The sequence below is a fragment of the Oxyura jamaicensis genome, chromosome 1 (assembly GCF_011077185.1).
Source record: "Oxyura jamaicensis isolate SHBP4307 breed ruddy duck chromosome 1, BPBGC_Ojam_1.0, whole genome shotgun sequence".
Lineage (NCBI taxonomy): Eukaryota > Metazoa > Chordata > Aves > Anseriformes > Anatidae > Oxyura > Oxyura jamaicensis.
In genome coordinates, this window is record NC_048893.1 from 90,441,603 (window position 1) to 90,462,128 (window position 20,526).

General features: G+C 41.9%; 1 long non-coding RNA gene across 3 annotated transcripts in view; it reads left to right on the plus strand.

Moving 5' to 3' along the window:
* Positions 1-13,518, plus strand: part of LOC118160403 — a 31,595-nt gene extending 18,077 nt beyond the window's left edge. For 2 of the 3 annotated variants that reach the window (XR_004747466.1, XR_004747468.1), the window contains exons 3-4: positions 7,215-7,333; positions 8,981-13,518. This is a non-coding gene — a long non-coding RNA (uncharacterized LOC118160403). The remainder of the gene's footprint in view (positions 1-7,214; positions 7,334-8,980) is intronic. The other variant, XR_004747467.1, reaches the window with a different exon arrangement.
* Positions 13,519-20,526: the final 7,008 nt, after the last annotated feature.

The following is a 20,526-nucleotide window of genomic DNA, read 5'->3' on the forward strand; positions in this document are numbered from 1 at the left end:
TTACACTTGAATGACGGAAAGAATGAGGAGTAGAACTGGAAAGGAACAGATTTTTTTTTTTCCCACAAAAATATTCAAGATGTTAAGGAGTATTCATTACAAACCAACATGAAATCAAAGGAACTTGAATTTTCCTGCAAGAACAAAATTTCCTAGGGAGAGAATGTTACTGGGTGAAAGGGAAGGTGTCAGTCAAATTTCAATACTATTTGCTCCATTTTTTTAAAACAGAAGGTGGTTCCAAAATACACTTTTTACAGCAAAATGTGAAAAGACAGGATGTTTTCTAACTGAACATCTGTTTCTTCAAAAAATTCCATATCTCTAATGCAAATATTTTTCAAAAAAATATTTGAGCAGGCCTAGCCAGGAGAATTTTTTACAAATGTGAAGCAAATTTGAATGAAATTAAAATTTACCAAGAGTCACTACATAGTTTCAATCTTACTTAGGCCTAGTAAGTATTATTTTGTTACAGATAAGGGAAGTAAAAGGAAGTTCACTTTTCTCTGTGTTCCTCAGGTTAATGAATTATATAGTTTCACTTACTTAGTATGGCAAAAGTAGGCTTTTGGGGGTTATGCACTCAAAAATACGTACAGCTTATAAGGGTGTTTAACCTAAAGACAGCCCAAAAAGCAGCTATGAACAAATTGGCAACAGAAAGTTTCTTTCTGGTGCTTCAGAGATGATTTGGAGCAACCTCCAGGAAGAAGGTAAGGGAAGGAAATCTATCTGGTGAAGTGATGCATTAATAAAAGGGATTGTATGACCTGTTTGCCTCTGATACAAGAGAGTTGGACACAGATTTTTACACAAAACTAAGTGATGAATGCATCGGTTAAACCTGCATGATCAGTTTTGTTTCCTATAGCCTTCAAAGTACTTTCTCATTACCTAGCAGTGCTTCCAGCAGACAAATCCTTGGAAAAAAAAATATATAGTTAAGACATTTAAACATGGGAGGAGAGGAAAAGATGGGTGTGGGGGACAACGTGCATCACACGCTCTGATTGAATGCTTCCTCTTAGCTCTAAACCATCTGAAGAAAAAAAAAAGACACAACAACCTATTAAAGTGGAAATACAACCCATGGAATAGAGTACTGGCCTAGCTCCAAGGAGAGCACGGTTCACTTCTAGTCTTGGTTTGCTGGACAACCTTTGCTGAATCCCTTTATCTCCTGGTTCCTGAGGTTCCCCATCAGCAGTGATCGTTAGTGTTGATGATTACAACCTGTTTCTTCAAGGGTTTTGAGATCTATATGTTTAAATTACTGCATAAAATAGACATTATTACTTTGCCACAAATATAATGACAGGAGACTTCATTGTATACTTTATCCAGTATGATACTGTGTATGCTTATTTCTACATGGCCAGCAGGACCTGGGGTATGCTTTTTAAAAGTATTTAAGCATTAAACACTTAAAGCACCTTTTTTAAATATCAGCCTCAGCAATCTCAAAAAGAAGAAAAAAAAAAAGTGAAAAGGCAATCTAAATTAGAGTGAAACTGCTCAGGAATTCTGAAATTTAAGTGCAAATAGATATTCACCAAAAGTGACAAAATAGCCAGTCTTTGATTTTTAGATCACTACAAAGTTGCAGCAAATAGTTTTGAGGATGTCCTCACTAGCACTGGTGTTAAGACCCCCAGTGTGCTCTGAGTAAAGGAGGCTCACCCACAAGAAAATTCATGATGGCATTTCACAGCACTTCATTTTTTATAAATAATGGGCTGCCTAGAGCACAGAGCTGAACACTAAGCCACATGTCAAGAGTTCTAGCCTGAAATTAACCGCCACGCTATGTACTGTAATTTCTATCTCTGGCCATTTGCTTTGTAAATTTTCTTTCTAAATTGTGTACCCTCTCCCTAGTCAGAGAGCAACACATAGCAAACCACCAGTGTTAGGATACGCTCACACAAGGAAATACTGGACTGACCACACTTCCCAGGGAAAATAAACCCATTAAAACTGTCTAATTTTGCAAAGGCTATGTTAGGGCTCCAGATTATTGCTCTTTACCTGGCTTACCTAACCATTTACCTTGCCTGTTTTCCCATGTGTTTCGGGCTTAGATAGCTCTCACTGCAACGGGCCTTATTTTGCAGGAATGCAGTGACTATGTTACTAAAAGTTGGCCTGGCACTAATGGTTGGCATAGTCATGACCAAAATTTATTTTGGGACGTATCAACAGATTTGGAACAAGCAAAACCTAGAGTGTGTTTGACATTGTTTCAATGAATTACTGAATGACTGCTTTACTTTTGGGTAGAAAATAAATTCTTATTTTCTTTTCTTTAACCAAATTATTTTAAGCTGCTTTCTTTTTATTAATGAAACAATAACATGACCAAAAGAAACTCTCAAAACCCGAATAAAATGTTTTGAGTGATCTCATATGAAATATAATTTTAATATAATTCTCTCCAATTTGATTTTTTTCACTTACTACTATTTTGTGTTTTGAATGACAAACAAACCCGGCAGTGGTCAGTTATAAGACCTCTCACACTCCCTGCACAGTCCTGCAGACCGATGATACCAACCCGTGGCATTTTATATCCGCTTCTGTTTGAACAAGTACAATTAAAGGGCAAAGTGAGATACAAGGCAGTGGCGTATCAAGCCTTTTGTGTTTACGCGTCATACCTGTGCACCGTATGTACAATTTCGTCAGTCCAGCGGCCAGAAGTGACACAGCTGTCCCCTAGAGGCAGTCTTGCTTTACCGTATCGTAAATTGGGATAAAGTCTATATGGCTAAATCCATGCTGAGGTTGAAACAGATTATCACAGAGTACTTGGGAATTATAACTGACATCAGTGTAATTTCTCCTACTCACTGCAGTAAGTTGATTTAGGTACAGCAGAGAACATGGCCTACAATTATTTCCTGTTTATGAATTTCCTATTTGTAACTTTTTGCCCTCAGAGACAGCCCAGAGCATATTTAGAGGCTTATTAGGTATCAGCACTAGCAAGCTAACAGCCATAAATTCCATCAATTGTTCATGTCCTAGAACAAAACTCACTGCCTAAAACACAGTATTTAATATTTCTTGTGCTCCCAGCAAGCTTGTGTCAACTTCGGTCCCTTCCTTTTAGAAAAAGAGAAGGTGTGTATGGTGGAAAATGTGTCAGAAGACTTTGGTTGACATGAAAGGGCTACATCATCTTGAGCTGCAGACATGCAACTTCATTCGTAAAATGCATGAGTAATTATGTGGCATAATTACATGGTCTATCCAGGTAATTGCATGCGAAATTGAGCATGGTGTCATGTGCTAATGAGGTTTACAACTACACGTACATTTTTGTGTGTGTGATTGCATTGATTAAGATATTTTAAATCTGCTCTAATAGTAAGGATTATCCAATTGTGTGATTTAAACTACTCCTAGCAGGATGAAAAGTGTACCACTGCAGAAGTTTAGCATGAGGCCTTTTCATCACTGATATTTTTCAAGTGGAAATTGAATTGGGCTCTTTCTCCTACCACTGTTGGTTCAGTTACTCTACAAAAAGCTGCCTAGGAAATCAGGAAAATAGCTGAGGTCCTGCTACCGCTGTCTCATGTCCATAGGCTGTGTACAGAGTGACAGATACAGTGTGCAATGTGCAAGCCGGGTGTTTGGCGCTGACTTATCAGAGCGGTATACAGATGGTTATCCTATTGCCTCAGGGAGGGAGCAGGAGGAAGGCCTGGTAGACCTGCCCCAGTATGATTTTTTTCCTCAGGCTGTTGGGGAGGATGTCCAGAACTGCTCAGAAAGCTGCTGCCCTTCCTATTTTTGTACTTTTTGGAGCCCCTGGGTGAGACAGGGTCGGCCTGAGGCTAGGTGTTTCTGCATAAATCTGCAGTAGTCACCATCCCCAAAGAAACTGCAGCATCGCCTGCTTCCTGGTGGTAGGATGCACTTGCAAAAGCAACTACGTTTCAGAGGTCTTCCCCCCTATAGCAACTGTAGTGCTGTAGTCCCTACACATAACACAACCAGCAGTCATGGGCTGCATCCCTGCCCATGCTGAAACAGCTGTCCTCCTCCATGCTCTCCTTCCTCCCATCTTTGTACGCTCTACTATCAAGTACTGGAAAGCAGAGGAAGGTCCACTGTAGCAGAGGAAGGCGACGGCTGGACAAATGACCCTCCTGACAGGAAAATTATGCCTGAGGTATCACCCCTGCGATCCTGCTGTCATCACCGTCTGTGGGTATGGTAAGGCTGAATAGTCCAGAAGAGTAGGCGGGGAGAGGTGTGCCTGACCAAGGAAATTAGAGACTTATTAAATGCTCATTTACAAAGGAAGGTGAGATCATACCGGAACAGAGCACCTGGCCTTTCTTGCAAGTTTATAATACTGACACCTGCTAACATTAAAAAAAATACCCCATTAGGAAAATTATTTCACCCACACTGTCTTGCAGTTGTCCTTCCTTTCACTGAAAATGACACTCTTTTCCTACTGGCTACTGTAATAGTGGAAACAAGCCTAAAATGTGAGCATAATTGAGAACTCTTTTGTATAAAATTATCTCATTCAGACATACTGGTTCTAGGAAGTCAGGCTAATGTAATGATTATGGTAGGAGTCTAGAAGTCCAAGGCTGCTATTCCTGATTTGCCTACTGACTTCTTTTATGACTTTAGAAGCAACTTAACTTTTCTGTGATTCATCTCCTTCAGCTGGAAGATGGATATGATAATGTTTGCTTATTTCAATTAAGTCTTGAGTGGCGTAAAAGGGATTAATTAACCTCCATCAGACAGACAACTTAGAATGGTAATAATGCATAATGTTAATAATACCTGAGTAACCCTAAAATGAAGAGTGGGGAGGTCTTCCTAAAAGAAAATGCTGAGCTTTAACTAAAAGGTATGAATAGAAAGGACAGACTCTGAGTTTACGAGTGAGAACAGAGAACCTACTGAGCCATCTAGTCCACTCTTGACCAAGACAAGCTAAAGTTTGTATATTTATTTATCAGTGAACTATGTGTCTTCTAATTCCACCTTGGCTTTTATTTCATTCCAGTCAGTTGGGGGATGTTTACATCTGCTCTTACGAAAACCCATTCACATCTCTCACTATTTCAAATTAATTAGCCTGTCTCGAGTATATCCTCCAAAGTCAGTTCTTTAAATACCTTATACTGTTAATATTTTCAATACACGGTGCTTGCAATCATACCACCTTGCCTAACAAGAGCATTAGATTTGCTACCTGCTCCCAACTAGCATGGCTATTCTTCCAGCACAGGTGTCAAGAGGTTGCACTGTTAGTTCTGAAATCCTGGCCTGGTGTTCTTTAGAGATATGGAGTAAATCTCTGTAATTTGCCTGAAGATAACTGAAATACATCAGTCTACGATAGCTGAGGCTCTAGCCCTACCATAGTCTCTGTAGCTCCCAGTGGAAAGCACAAATCTGAAGGCCTTTAGGCTACAAGATCCATCTCTTTCCACGAGTGGGTCATGAGTAAGTGGTGCTCCAAAGGTAAAACTTGTGACTGCTGGTGTGCATTGCCAGGTTATCATGTAGGTTCGTTCATATTTTCTAAGGACATTAAGGCAATTTTGTCACTGCGTTCACAGGGTTGTATCTATAATCAATAGAGCCTAGACTTAGTGCTGTTTGGAAAAGTTGCAAGCACAAAGACAAGCACAAGACCATCATTTTCTGTGTGGTTGACCACTTTCACTCTCATGTCATGAGTAAGTTAAATAATACTGGAACCAAAGTATTGCTGAGAGAAAACTCACTTATCAGCCCTCTTCAGTGGAATGACTGTTCGCTTCTGTCATTATAATAAACCTTCTATATAATAAAACAGACTGCTCCTTCCTCTGTGGAGAAGCTATTCCTCTCCAAATATTAGCTGATTTTAATTAGACCCTGTAGGTCCCCCAGTACACCACAAGGTCTCATTCATTTGTAACTTCCACAGTTTTCCTTGGTGTGTTTATCACAAATAAGGTATTAGTGGTATTTTAGCCTTCATGGTAAATGCTTGTTTCGAAGTATTGCGCCTAGGGAACTTGTGGTAACATTTTCAAAATCACCTAAGAGCCCAAGTTCCACTTTCTACAACGAGCAAGGTGCTGAGGCTCCAGCTGAAGCAGCTCACAGGCAGCCAGGCGGCCATTTCAGTGCAGCCTATGCAGCAACTGCAGCCTGGCGTATACAGAGGTGCAGCCGTGTCCCTTCTCTTGGTCACACCGGGCTGCTGAAGAGAAATGCTCATAGAGCCTTCTGGATGTCTCCTACCTCATCTGCATTCATTCAGGATCCCTATGGCAACTACAGCAATTGCTCACTTGGAATAGTCATCTTAGGATGGTATTATATCTTTTTTTGAAGTGATTTAGCAATTGAAAGTAAAAGAAAACAGTAAAACAGCATTGATGACCCAATAACTCTATGGAGACAATGTACAACTACTTAAACAGACCAGAAGATGTCCAAAGACTGCTATTGAGTGGAACAACTGGGCTCAGCAAAAAAACAACAGCCTTTCTCTTGGGCTGCTCAGCACTTTTCCTTGGCACTAATTAGAATGGGGAGGGGGGGAAGTAGCCTTAAATCAGAAGGAAACCTCAAAAGTTACGTTTAGGGAAGGAGTAGCTTTTATTTAGGTCAGTGCTTCTGAGGTCTCTAATTTCCAGCATCATTCTCTTGAAAGGATTCTGCATCTGTGAAGTGAAATTCTTTCTTACAGACTCTAAATGGCAATGAAAATTATACAGTGAAGGAGTCAGTAAGCATTGGGATATATTTCTTTTCTCCATCTGATTATTGCTTAGAATCCATATCAAATTTTGACCAGAGGTTGTTGTAGGAGTATTGGTTTCATTCAGTTACTGCAGAGGTGTTATTTGAACTGTATATCAATAAAGCTTTGATCGGTATGAGGGTGTTTTTCATGTCTCCATCCACAACCATTTCATGGAAAATGTCTGTTAAAATTCTCAGGCCTTAATGGTTTGCAGAGGTTTATGGTGTTTCACTTTGAAGATCCATATACCACAATCTCCAGGGTCAGCAAAGGTGGAGTCAGTCATATCACCCCAAGGCCTCTACATCATGTTTAAGTCTATTTAATCACTTTTAGCGTAAGATTTTAGTGATTAGCAATACTTGCTTTGAGCCTTATTTTGTTCTTTCGGAGTAGATATCAAAAACTACTTATGTTTTGATTTTTTTAGATGCAGTTTTCCAAAGTGATCGTGTTTGGATTGCCACATTTCCATTGCTCTCGACTCCAGTCAACTCAACTTTCAAGCTGGATACTTCAATGTGTGAACATGCAATGGGTCACAAAATTGTAAGCTTAGCTTAAAGGTTGGGAGATTTTTAAATAGAAATACGTATATGGGTTTTTGGATTTCCACGTGAGTCACAATTAAAAATCTGAAAAGAGAAAAGAAACATATATAGATATATATATACTTTAAAAATCAACATATGTTCAATTAAATTGTATTTTGCAATGAGGTCAGCCTCCTGCTTCAGAAGCTTTCCTGAAAAATATAGTTGTGTGGATGAATCATTTTAAGATTCAACAGTCAGTGGCAGTTGACAGAGGCTTTTCATATGAAATATTACACAACCTTATGAACATCAAAATTATATGGCAGAAACTGTTCTGTTGAGTGCTACAGTCACTTTCCCAGGATCAGATCAATACATTTTCTGTCAAGGAACAAAATCTTCTAAAACAACCAGATTTTTTTTTTTTTTTTTGGTAAGAAAATGTTATTTTTAATACAGCTAGCTGTGTAAGTCTATAGCAGTACAGATACAATCGCTTCTTATTGAAGAAAACTGAGGAGGTACTATACAGTACATTTTCACAAACTCACGTCCATAACGCAGAAGTGCCTGGACATGCTTAGCTTTTCACAGAGGTGCATTTATTTCAACAGGACAGATCTCTGCCTGTAGAAGAAGCACATATGCTTGGTCTTTTCAAAATCACAGTCTTTGGTTCTGATCATACAGGCAACCATGAAGCTCCTGTAACTTGGCTAAATCCTATTTTCTACGCGTGCAAGGGTTGTCTTGACAAACGGCTCTCAGGGTATAGCCAACCCCCGGAAACATTCTGCACGTGCATAGCATAGGTGGAAGTATAGTTAAAGACATTACCTTATTTGATCGCAGTGGATCTAGCCACAGTTGCAGATTTGTTTTTAAAGACTCATTATGTTGTCTGCAGTTCTTTAAGCACATTTGGGACATTCAGAGTTGCTTTCAGGGGGTATTAAGACCTCTTTCTGTATGAAACAAGATGAAGATAAAGAAGGGGGTGAGATTTCTTTGCTTTATAAGAAATTAGAATCATCATTTGAAGTCATGATTCAGTCTTTTCTGTTTGCTAGGCCTTTTCTTCCCATTCTCTAGCAGACAATGTCCCAGTGAAGGTCAAGAGTTAAACAGTAAAAATAATTGGTTTCCTGTGTTGGGGAAGAAATAATGTCATCAGACCGATAGTTGTAATGATTGTAGTAAGGTTGAAGAAATAAAATAGTTATTGAATTTTGTCTTTAGCTTGGGTTGAAGAATGTGTTCAAATGTGTACAATCTTGAGATTAGCTGAGGCAGAGATCCTATAGAGCTTAATTTATATCTTGTGGATAGGAAAACAGTGTTTTTTAGGTTCTCTGTTGTTGTAAATATTCATACATAAAAGCTAAGGGGAATTGTGACACCACATAATTTCAGGCACCTAGGTACACCTGGCATAAGACAAATTCTTCAGAGGCCGCTTATAGACAATGAGGGGAGCTGAGCAACCACCAGAAGAAATCCAGAATGATTCTTGGTCCAAGAGGAGCCTGTTTGTCTTTGGTAGTTAGAGTGAGAGGCCCTGAAAAACATGCACAAAGTTTTGCTTTTGTCTCTGAACTAAAGCACATAACTGGATAATAACTGCATAACACTGGCTTTGTTTGTCCTTCATCTCTTGCAGCAGGCTTAAGATGCCTCAAGGCTGTCTCTTCTAACAGAGACTCGGGGAAATGGAGTGAGGGCCACAGAAAACTTTGTGAAGCAACTACAGAAGTTTTCAGTGCCTGATAGCTCAAGGGGGAGTTTAACAGAAAGTTAAGGCTTCCAATGTGCATCTCCACCTCGGTGATGTTTACCTGAACAATACGGTTCTGAGAAGACACCCTCCTGTTTCCTGATGAGCTGTCATCAGCTATATCACTTTCCAGCAGGTAATCGAATTTGAGTAGATGTCTTGCTCAGTATCTGAATACGCTCTTTCTCCTCCAGCTAGGAGTAAAATTCTCTAACAAGGATCAACGGTCTAGACCAAAGCTGTTTATTGACCTTCTGCTTGCACAGCAATCCCTTCAATTTCTTAACTATCATGCAGACTCTCGGGAGGCAAGGAAAGGTACATTTCCCTTTTCTTATCAGATGTCACAGTGGTACCCTGCCACTGTGAGTGGTACCCCATTTTGGTGTCTGGGTGACACAGGCCACACTGTGGGACATTCTGTCCTCCACTGGCTCACACTTCTGCTTGGATTCTTGTAAGAAAGAGCAGAAAAGAAACAAGTCTTGAGATTTCCCTCATCCAGGGATATCAGGGACACCATAGCTCACTGCAAGCACCCTTGGACAAGTCTGCTCTACCGTGTAGTTTTAGCCCACCTACAGCTCAGGAGGCTCAGACTGGGTCTGGTAGGGGTGACTATCCCCGTCCTGAAATTTTAAGCAGTCCTGTGCTTGGTCCCAGAGTGCCAGTAAAAAAGAAATATTTGAGCTAAATTTTAATTCAAGTTCTCTTCAACCATTTGTTTTATCAAAGCTGTGAGGCATCAAGCTTTCATTGTCTCCAGCCAAGAGAGAATGTAAAATGGCCCCAACAGGTGCTGGGAAGAAGCATTTCAGAATCAGCTCATAACTCAGCAGACACAAAGTAAATGTATTCAATAAATACTTTATTTTGACACATAGTACGCATTCGTACTTTAAGCAAATACTATAGCCAAAGGGATGCTTACAAAGAGATTGACACAAAAGAAATAGCAAAGCATAAAATTATCATTTTCCTGAACAGAGAGATTTTTGTACTTAGAATAATTTTTATATTCCTTATTGAATGCCATTCATGTGCTCTGTACAGCTGAGAATCCATAGCCAGCCTTGGGATAAATATTTTCAGAGTCATTTAAGAATTTGGAAACTAAGGCCCATTGACAGTCAGTAGATATTAGGTGCTTTTGATGGTGTTACCTGTCTTCTGCAGTCCACAGGGCTCACTGTCTAAACCCTTGAGGTCATTAAGAGACTTTCCATTTAGTTCAATGGTTCTACGGTAGTCCTGCAAAGTGCTGTGACCTCTCTAGGAGGAGGCAGGAACCTTTCTGGAACAAGAGATTCATTTGGAATAGGAGAGAGAGTTTAATTAGGGTAATACAAGGTGTTTTTAAGTAGGCAACACTCACTGCTGCAATGCAAACAGCAGAGACTAGAATAGTGTTTAACATGTATTTTGACCTTTCAAGTGAACGACAAAGAAAACCAGTGAAACCAACAACCCCCATTTGATTCAAACTGCTGCAGTCTTCACTCACACCTTAGTTAGGGAAAACTCCAGTAATCTTTGGCAAACCTGAAGCATTCAGTCAAGATTAGCAAGGAAAAAAAAAAAAAAAAAAAAAATGACTCACCTTGTTCTCTTCTGTCTACTCAAATTTGAAAGAATCTGGGCTGCTTGTTGTTATGAAACCCAACCTTGTGTGGATTCCAAGCTGATGAGCATGAGTGTCTGAAAATATCAGAAAACTGTGGTTTAGCAAGAGAAAGAGAGAGTGAGTGGAGGAGCCATCCTGTTGATTTTGGAAGGAGTGGCAAAAGTTCCACTGACTTCAGCTGGGTACGAGCCAGGCCCACCGGGCATAAAACTCCACTTGGCATCTCTTCCATCTTCCACACACAATACTGACAGGGGTCCTACAGACAAAATCTAATTGATTGTGGCACTCAGACATCACCCCAAAATTGTTCCTTTGTGGCAGAATTTATCCCCATGTAAAGATTCAGCATGAATAGGACTATGAGAGACTTGGATGGTGCATAAACCATGTTTTGTTCCTCTGCATAATTGAATTCCACCCTTGGAGAATACGCAAGGAAGTCTGCTTCTAAATGGTTAGTTTTCTGTTACAACACATGATGGATGCACGTTTTCAAAGTATTTTAAAGGCATGTATGCATTATACTAAAGCAAGGTGTTAGTTCGATGGTGCTGGGAAATGAAACCTTGGATTTAGCCAGAGATAAGAAATAACCCTTTAATTATTTTCATAAAATCTTCGGTTGAAACACAGATGCAGCAGGATCCTGTGGCTTCATCAGCCCCCGACACCACAACTGTCTCCTAACAGCCTTTCAGAGTTTAATACAGAAGATGAAGATCAACTGGATGTGAATATGGAGCTCCATGTGCTGAGAAACGGTGAATGCTGAGCCAGTGCTAGCATCCTTGTCGTATTATCTCAGCATCCACAGACAGTGAGAAAATGAGGGCTTCTAGAAGGTAATTCACCTGAGGAATATGACCTTTATCTTATTACTATGCTAAAATATGACTTCACCGTACATAAAGTGGACTAGGACAATTGGCATACCTATTGATAATGAGCCATCATGATACTGAAACACTTGAATGTTGTAGATTATTATTCTCCTCTTCGTTTCACACACACACACACCTGTTCAGAATGAAAATTGGCTAGCTATACATTTACTAAATTTCTCCAATAACACTGAAGTTTTGTAGAATAAAGCAATGAGTTCCAGTGGCAACATATGTGCTCAGCTCTTGCCATGAGATCGAAAGCAGACAATCCCTACAGACCCCAGTGTGGGGATGACAGCCTGACAAAATCACACCCCATACTTACTTTCGTGTCACTGTAAAAGCTCTGAGTAAAGCTGGAGAATAAAAGAGATCAAAGCATTTTAAATAAGCATTGGTATGCTAACAAAAGCTGCACTGAGGTCTCACCAGCTGGGTCTTGTCTTGGGAAGATGCTGAATGGTCTTAATGGGGAAGGTAGCAACCACACAATTTTCTTGGTGTCACAGATGAGCCAAAATGCAACAATACCCTTGGAGAAAGTGCATTATTATTCACAGTAATGGGAAAATGCCCCAAAGTATCTGGGTCATTTCATTAAACCACTGCAGTCAATTACATAAAAAACTACTTTGGGGGAAGGATTCTATACCTATTACTGGACTTAAACCGTAAAGGAGTACGGATGTGAATGAATTAAGTTTTCCTTTGTATAAAAGCACTACTGATGTTGTGTTCAGCATAAGGAAAAATTCTGAAACAAGATAAGTAAAAAAAATAATCTAATGGGAAAAACAATGGGAGCATCAACCGTCAGAGAGTGGGCAGAGTGAAAAAACAACGCAGAGAAAAGATTAAAAGAGAAGCAAAGGTGGTAAAGAAGAAGATAAACGAAGTGCCCCACATTCCAATCTGACTGTGCCTTGGAGGATAAGGGGTATTCCAGCCTTTCAGGAGATGGCAGAACAACTCAGCAGAAAACTAAACACAGAAGCAGTCACCAAGACTTTTTCTCCTGTGGGCCATGTTTATAATCAGAAGTCAAAACAAGTTAATATAAAGGCAACAATGACAAAAGAAGTACAAACAAAAATCCCTAGCTTACAACCACCTTCCTCAGAAGCAGAGTTTCAATGCACAGTGTCATTCCTTCACTCTCATTTTCCTAGAAGTTATTTTCCTATAGGACTCTGGACAGATTGGTCCTAACCTGAACTTCAAAGGCGAGGTGCTCGCTCCCTAGCCATTCTGCTATTAGGAGCTGTGCAGGTTCATAGCCTCCCAGGCACACACTGTGTCTAAGTGTTGAATGATTTAGAGGCACTGATGTTCAAAGCCGTTCAGCCAGCCACCAGTGAAACAAGGCTGGCCCACCTCGCACCATTTCGAGGCCATTGCTGCCAGTTCCTTTGGATTAGCAGCAACACTTCCCTCAGAGAATTAATAATTGTAAAACATCTGGAGTTACTGAAACTAGCAGATAGCTAAAATGATTCTTGTCGTAGCTGCCAGTATCTTTTTTCCAGTCACAGCTGATATCCAGTAGATCAGTCCACATTCCATGTTCATATGTTGCATATTTTAACGGTGTTTGATTGTTTCCCCTGCCCTATTTTGGAAACAAGATAAAACATTCCTGAAAGGGGGTCTCCAATTAAATGTTCAAATCTGTAAGGGATAGATGTTGTAATACTCGTGCTGTTTCTTATGCTGAACAATAATTTAGGAAAAACCGTTGTATTAGGGTGTGTTCATCACCGTGTGCATGGGAAGAACCTCTCAAACATACCGTATGAGTGTACATTTTCTGTAACTTACCCCTGGCAATAACCTGTGTTCAGACATCCATGCTTACCCCATCTCCATGTATTTAGCCGTTTCTGCTTATAAACTTGTATAATGCGTATAATGAAGCTCAGTCCAGTATTCACTCTGTAAGTATCTTAACAGGCAGGTGGGACTGTGAAAACCTGTTTTGTGTTGGTGGGCATTAACTTAGATCATTGTACCTGCAGAGAAAGTGCTTGCCAACACGTATTACAGCTCCACAATCTACCCTTACACAATCGGGTTCTGCCTGTGTGTGGTTAGAGGCCCTGCAATGAAGCATTGCCATTTCCCTGAAAAGGAGAGCTGCATGTGGAATTAAGCAAAGCTGATATTTTTACCCATACAATTTTCCTCTTGCCAGGAAGCTGGTTGGATTTTGGTTTTGTTTGGTTTTGTTTGTTTGTTTTTATGAGAATGTCCGTGGAGGAATGTTATTTCCATTTAAACTTTTGTTTTAATTTATTTTGGTAGTAAATGCTAACACTTCAGTGAAGATAAAGATGCTGCTTGGTATATGTTGCCCAAGAAATATGAAAAATTTCTAATGAAATGTATTCATTTGAAATTGGAAGGTGAAGGGATTCCTGTCAACCATAATGTGAAAGACTATGAGGATTTGTCCTTAAGGAAATAACACCTCCCACATCAGTTAACACTCTACATGGTAAGCAAAGGAAACAGAAGAGGGTGCATGGTCACAGTTTCTCCTCCACTCATCCATGCATGCCTGTTACACCTGCATGTGTGGAAGAAAAGATGCTGAGCTCTGAGCTATACCAATCCCATACAAACAGCAGAGTTTTGTGAAACCCATGCTGACTGACACTGATGTGGTCCTTTCCAATAATTTCAGCAGGGTTTGGTACAGGACTGGGTCACACAGCACTGCTAACTTTGTCAATCAGTGTGTGAGGGTAGACAGGGAATGCTTCACTTTTTAATTTTTTTTGGATAAATCAGCATCTTATTTCATGAGTTTTCAAGAGACTGTGCATGCGCAGAGAGTTTTAAATGCACTTTTTAAAAAGTTCTTTGCAGTTGACTGAGGAATTGCACTGGTGCAGGACCGAATCAAGAGCATGAACAAGCAAGGCTGAGTGCCAGTTTGCGCACAGTTCGGTAACAGTGAAAACAGAAAACTGAAAGCATTGTAAACATTAAAAACACTGAACTCATTCTGTCACGAGGACCAGCTTTGGGGGATTCCTGAGCCAGTTCACAGGGTGCCCATAGAAGACAGAGATGTTTTGGGGTTTTCTCTACAACAAGGCTGGGGAAAACTCCGTTTGATCTCCCGTTTGAGCACCATCTTTCAGCGTAGCTTGGAAATAATTGTTGTTCCTCCTTGTGCCTCAGTTTTCTACCTGTAAAAGAGACATAATAATACCTACTTTCTCACAAGTTGGAACAGCAGTGAATGCATGATGACAACAGTTTGGAGACAGTGAAGTAAAATCCACAGGTAGGCACCATGGGTGGGAAAAATGGGTATGGGACTGGACACTGAGGCTGAACCTCCATTGCTACTGGAACAGAGTGAGGCTTTGGTAAAGCCTAAGGTAGAGGCTCCTCTTCTCTCTGTCTTAGTGGCTCACGCTTGCAAGGGCTTGTTGAGACCTTTAGGTTCCCTCACGCCCCGCTAAAGCCAAAGCAAAGTCGTCTTGTGCTGTAGCAGGCAGGGAACAGTCGTTGAGTGAGCAACTCGCTGGTGGTTTCCCCTGCTCCGGTCCTGCTCTGCTGAGTGACCTTCCCACACTGCTCCGCTCTGTGGCCAGTGTCAATACTCCGCCTTGTGAAGTTATCTGTCAGCAGTGATGGGGTGGCTTTGCCCCTAAGGGAATACTAGCTCCACCCACACCAGCAAACATCATACACAATGTTTCATCCTCAGATAAAAATGGCTTTGTACCCCTAAAGCTTGAATACCAGAAGTATGTTCTTGTTCCTGAAGTATGTGGCGACAGGCTTTCACGCAGATGGGTCAGTGAGGGGCAGTTTTTGTTTGGCTTTCAGTACTTTGCGTATCCACTCAGAAGCACAGTGGAAAAATGAATAAATAAAAATAATCGGAAACTTGAAAGCTACACAAGCAAATGTACCAACCAATTCCCTCAGTTCCAGCAACACAAAATTAGGGTGCAGCCCTGGTTAACTGAGAAATCTGAGACTTGGTCTGCAGTCTAGCTGTTGCCATCTGTACTCCAAAATAAGAGATCCTGACAAGTACTTAGAAACTGGTGACAGCAGGAAAATATCCCCCTCTAGTCAACAAGTGCTCTGTCATTGCTATTCACACTGTCAAGATTTCCCTCACTGATTGTTAAGTTTTGGAGTGAGAAACGTGCCTGAGCACAAGGCTCCAGCTTCACAAAGAAGACAGGGAAGGACAGACCTTTGAAGCCACACCGACACTTGTTTCTAGGCAGATCATCTGGAAGAGCCAAGATCTTGCAAAGGCTTAACCATATGTGCATGAACAGCTCCCTCAAAGTTGATAGAAGTGTATATAAACCTCCCTTTGACCAGGACCTCGGTTGGGATGTAAGGTACTCTGGTAATTTCTGAAATAATGCTTTTGCAGAGATGAGAAAAGTGGAGTGGAAGCAACAAGTCAGCCTGGAAATTTAAGACTGAAGGGGAAATGATTATTAAATTAATCTAAGCTCTGCTGAGAATGCACAACGTGAGTTCATCTCGGTAGAACTTCAACACAGTCAAGTATTTAAGGTTTCTTTATGAACACCCAGCACAGACAGTAAATCTCACCTAAGATTTCTGCATGTCTTCCTACAACTTCCATTTGAAAAAGAATGCAGGCAGGGCTATACAAACCACCAATTTTACAAAGCCCAAAACATAAGCGTTTCCTTCTTCCTCTTTTTTCTTTTTTCTTTATTTCCTGGAAGGCCTTAAAATCCATCCAGTTTTGTTTCCCTCCCTACATCATTCTTCTGAGCTAGTAATTTTCCTTCTAAAAGCAGTTCCTCAAAAAGGGAAGGCTAGATAAGGTCCCCTGTCTCGAGGCTCCACTGGACAGGATGCTGCTTCTCTCTTTGCCAGGAGCTGAGCCAGGGCTCCTTTGTTGCATCCCCCCATGACTACCACCTGAAGGAATAAACCACTGATCCCTGCCTACGAGGCCTTCCCTTGTAGAGATGGACGAGATCACACGCAGTAAGTCTGTAGTGCTCCGTACTTGCCTAGATATAACGAGTTAAGAGTCAAATACCATGCCTTTGAGTGGCTCAGTGACTAATGCATGCTCTTGTTATTTAGGGTCAAATGGTCACTTGCATTGTTTACTTTACAAATGGTAGCAGCACTGTGCTGCCAAAGAAGCGTGCTGTGGTCTCAAAGCCGAAGGAACTGCAGGCATGGCAGCAGAGCGACGAGACATGTCTGCAAAGCCCAAAAGCCATGAGCATTCGGGCTCACACCTCGTAGGTGCTGCTCTTCTGTTGGCGTAGCTGCAGGGAGCTGGCACTTCTCAAGCACGGGCTCAATGACATCCTCTTCAGTTAAGCGGTGGACTTACCAGAATATAAATGTTTTGCTGCTTGGTTGTCCTTGTTCTTCTAGAGAGAAGGACATACATATTCGTGAGGTAGTTCTGGAGTCGCTGGCGGTGTATTGGAGGTTGGAGGATTGATGCTACAACAGAGCTGTCATTTCTTTAAAGCACCCTGAACGTTCATAGAAAGGGGAAAACAAGCAAATAAACAAATTAATGTTTATTATAATTCCAAAAACAGAGGTAGGAAAAAGAGGCCCTTGGGTGGCGGAGGGAGAAAGCTGCTCAGTATCACTGAAATGTAATAAGGGGCTAGCAACCTAAAACTGAAAAAAGACTTCCAATTACATTTTATCCTAAAGCAGTTAAATAATATTGCAGCTTGCATGAGAGTCAGAGCAGGAACTGTAAGGTTTGAGAGCATGGGGCAGAGGGAAGGCTGCAGTCCTTTGGCTCAGCTCTTCAGAGGGACTCTGTCAGTAAGTCTGAAGGAATCCCGCTTTACGGGGTGTGTGTGAGTGATAGACCCGCGGCTCTCTAGCGTGTCGCCGGCTTTGGAAACCAATTTGCTCACACTAGACTAACTCAGTGGGCTACATAAACTCAGGTGAGCAGGTCTGCCCTGATTTACATGTATTTTGTAACACAGTGCTCTTGTATAATGACAAGGAAAATCTCCTGAGTTTAGAGCTGAGCTGGCAGTTGCTTTATCATCGCAGACATCGCATATTTCACACGCGCCAGTGTGCTAAGTAGTTAACATATACTCGCTCAACGCACACCTAAATGTCTTGCGGAATCAGAAGCGATCTTTACTGAAGTGATAGGCTCAAACAGGTCTGGATGCTCTGGCTAACCTATTACTTCTGAACCAGGAAAAAATGGTAATAGCTCATGCAGGTGTAGTACTATTTCACTGAAGAAGGGAGGCACTATGAAAGAGACACATCAGAGCATCAGAGAAAGAAATACATAAAGCAATGCACTGGAAGTTAGAAGCCCAGATTTGATTCCCAACTGCTGCTGCCATACTGCGAGATTCCTGGCAAGTCAATTCACCTGTCTGTTCCCTTCCTGCCCTCCTGTCTAATCTGTTAAACAAACTGCTGGCAGCTCAGGTCAGACATTGCTTGTAGAAGCTAACCTTGCAGTAGCTGGTTTTATCAGAGGGTTGCAGTTGCTACTGCTCGACTAGTAAAAAGAGGCATAAAAACAAGGAAAAAGTTAATAGGAGACAGTGGGAAACAGGCACACAGCTAGACAACGTTTAGAAACAGCACCTAGAAATTACACAGAAGAAAATATCCCCATGATTTTAATGTTGTGAAATAACAGGAGTAAGGAACAGGAGCGAAGAAATGCAGTCCCCTGTGGAGAAACCAGCAGAAGAAGTTGGTCCTTTCTCTGGCTTCTGCTGAGTTCTCGAGAAACTGAAAGTGTTCCTAAAAGGGGCTGAGGTGGGAACAAGAACTTCCTGAAAGCGTGGTCCTTGAAGGATGGCTAATCTGCACTGATCCCATGGCTCCACTCCTGGTCTAAAGCGGGTAAGTCTGAAGTCTTTCTCCAGCTTTAGTTCAGACAAAAAGCCTCCTCCCTTTGGTGCTTGTACATAAATCGCTATTAATGTTACTGTGTTATACAAGTGCATCAGGGAGGAAAATAGGCCCTCTAATGCATTGTCCTGCCCCAGTGTTTTTTAAACAGAAGGATGCCACGCTCCTCCGTGGGCTGCGGGTGGGCACAAGCCACAGGGAAAAAAAAAAAAAAAAACCACAGAGGTGGGACAGGCTCCGTAAGGCTGCATCTGCCTCACCCTTTCCTCCCCGTGCTTCTCCCCAGGCGGCGTGCAAGGCTTAACGCAGATGAAGCATATGCTCCCAGAGTTGCCTTATGGCCTTCCTCCCCTGCTCACATGACAACCGTCACTTGTAGTCAGCCATGGTAGCAGCTCAAAGGGATCCAGGGCCTGCAGGCTCAGGCTGCAGCTGGCTACTCCGAGCTCCCTCGTTAGTGTCTGAGTGCATTCAAGCTGGCTGTGGAAGCGCACATCGACCGCAGCTACCGGTGGTCGGCCCCGCTCCGCAGCCAGCAGGTAGCTTCTGCCAGGGGCAGGAGGAGGAGAGAAAGTGTTAACCGAGGGTCAAATGCAGGCCCCCCACTGCCAGTGAGCTCCTCGGCAGGCCCCAGGGGAAGGGAACAGAACAAATCCTGATTACTCTCATTTATATCAATGCTATCCTTTTCCCCGCTGTTATTAAATAACAGCGAAGCGAAGGGAAATATGTTTTCTCCTTTTGACAGGGCATAGACACGTGGACACTTTTGTCTTTTATGTTGTGCCACGGATTAATTAAGAGGGGGCACGCGTTTGCGGGCAGGGGGAGGATGCTCTTCTGTCACGTGCGTGCAAAACAGGCGAGTCCAAAGGAACTCAAGCAAATGCCACAAACGTGCAACTTCGAAGCCCCGGATCCAGCTGCATGGGCATCTGCTTTATCTGCGCTGAACCACACCGACTGCAGCAGAGCTCTGGCTGCATACAGGAGTACGTGTGAGCAGAGCACAGCGTAGGGTCGAGGCCTCATGCTTTTAAACACCAATACCGATTACACAGAAGTGTCAGCAAAGCGCCATTCAACGACACAAGTTTCTGCAGGAAAATCTGGAAATGCAGCTTACGCAGAGTTTGAAGGCAACCAATAGCCAGCAAGCATTTTCAAGATTCTTCTAATTAGTAGCACTGTATATCCATTTTGCGTGGCTGTAAACAACTACATTGCATGCAAGGCGTCCCTAGCTTGACCTCTCCTCTGACATGGGCTGTAAGGGCATCAGATGTCACAGACTCCTGATAAAGGAAAAATGGAAGCGTCCTTTAAAATGACCTTCTCATACACTAACAGGCACCTAAATCACGCACATTGTCCAGTAGTTACCTACACGGGCAGGACTGTAGCAGTGAAGAGGTACGAGAGGCTCCGTGGCGTACTTTTATTAAAATGAGTAAAAGAATCCAAGAAACAAGGCATTTATACCAAGAAGGAAGAAACTATATATATACCATGTATGTTTTAACTGTCCGGCTTAGGCCTCTGACTGCCAACTGCTTCTGCGTACTGCAAGATGCTGCTTACCTACAGCTGCTAAGCTCTTCACAATCCATGAACGATAGGAGGAAAATCTGCCTAAAAACGAGGCCACCTTTTCATATGTGACCAATGAATTGTGTGGGCCTTGGCTTGCCGCTGTCCCAGCCTGACACCTGACATGCACCTGACTTCCAGAGGACGGATGCTCAGCTAACGCTGGAAATTAAAAACATGAGGTAGAAAGTATTAATTACAGACTGTGTTTACTGTGATATTTTTATGTTATTTGGGCACTGTTATTCCGCCCCGCCTTGCAACAAGCAAGGTGGTACGAGCTCAGGATAATGTCTCACATCTTCACAAAAACCGCGTGGGCCAAGTTAGCGACGCGGATACAATTCTGTGCTGTAAAACCAGCTTGTGCTTCACTGCATCACTTTATTCAGGCATTGGAAATACCGTTACACAGTTATTTAACATCGCTCTGCTGT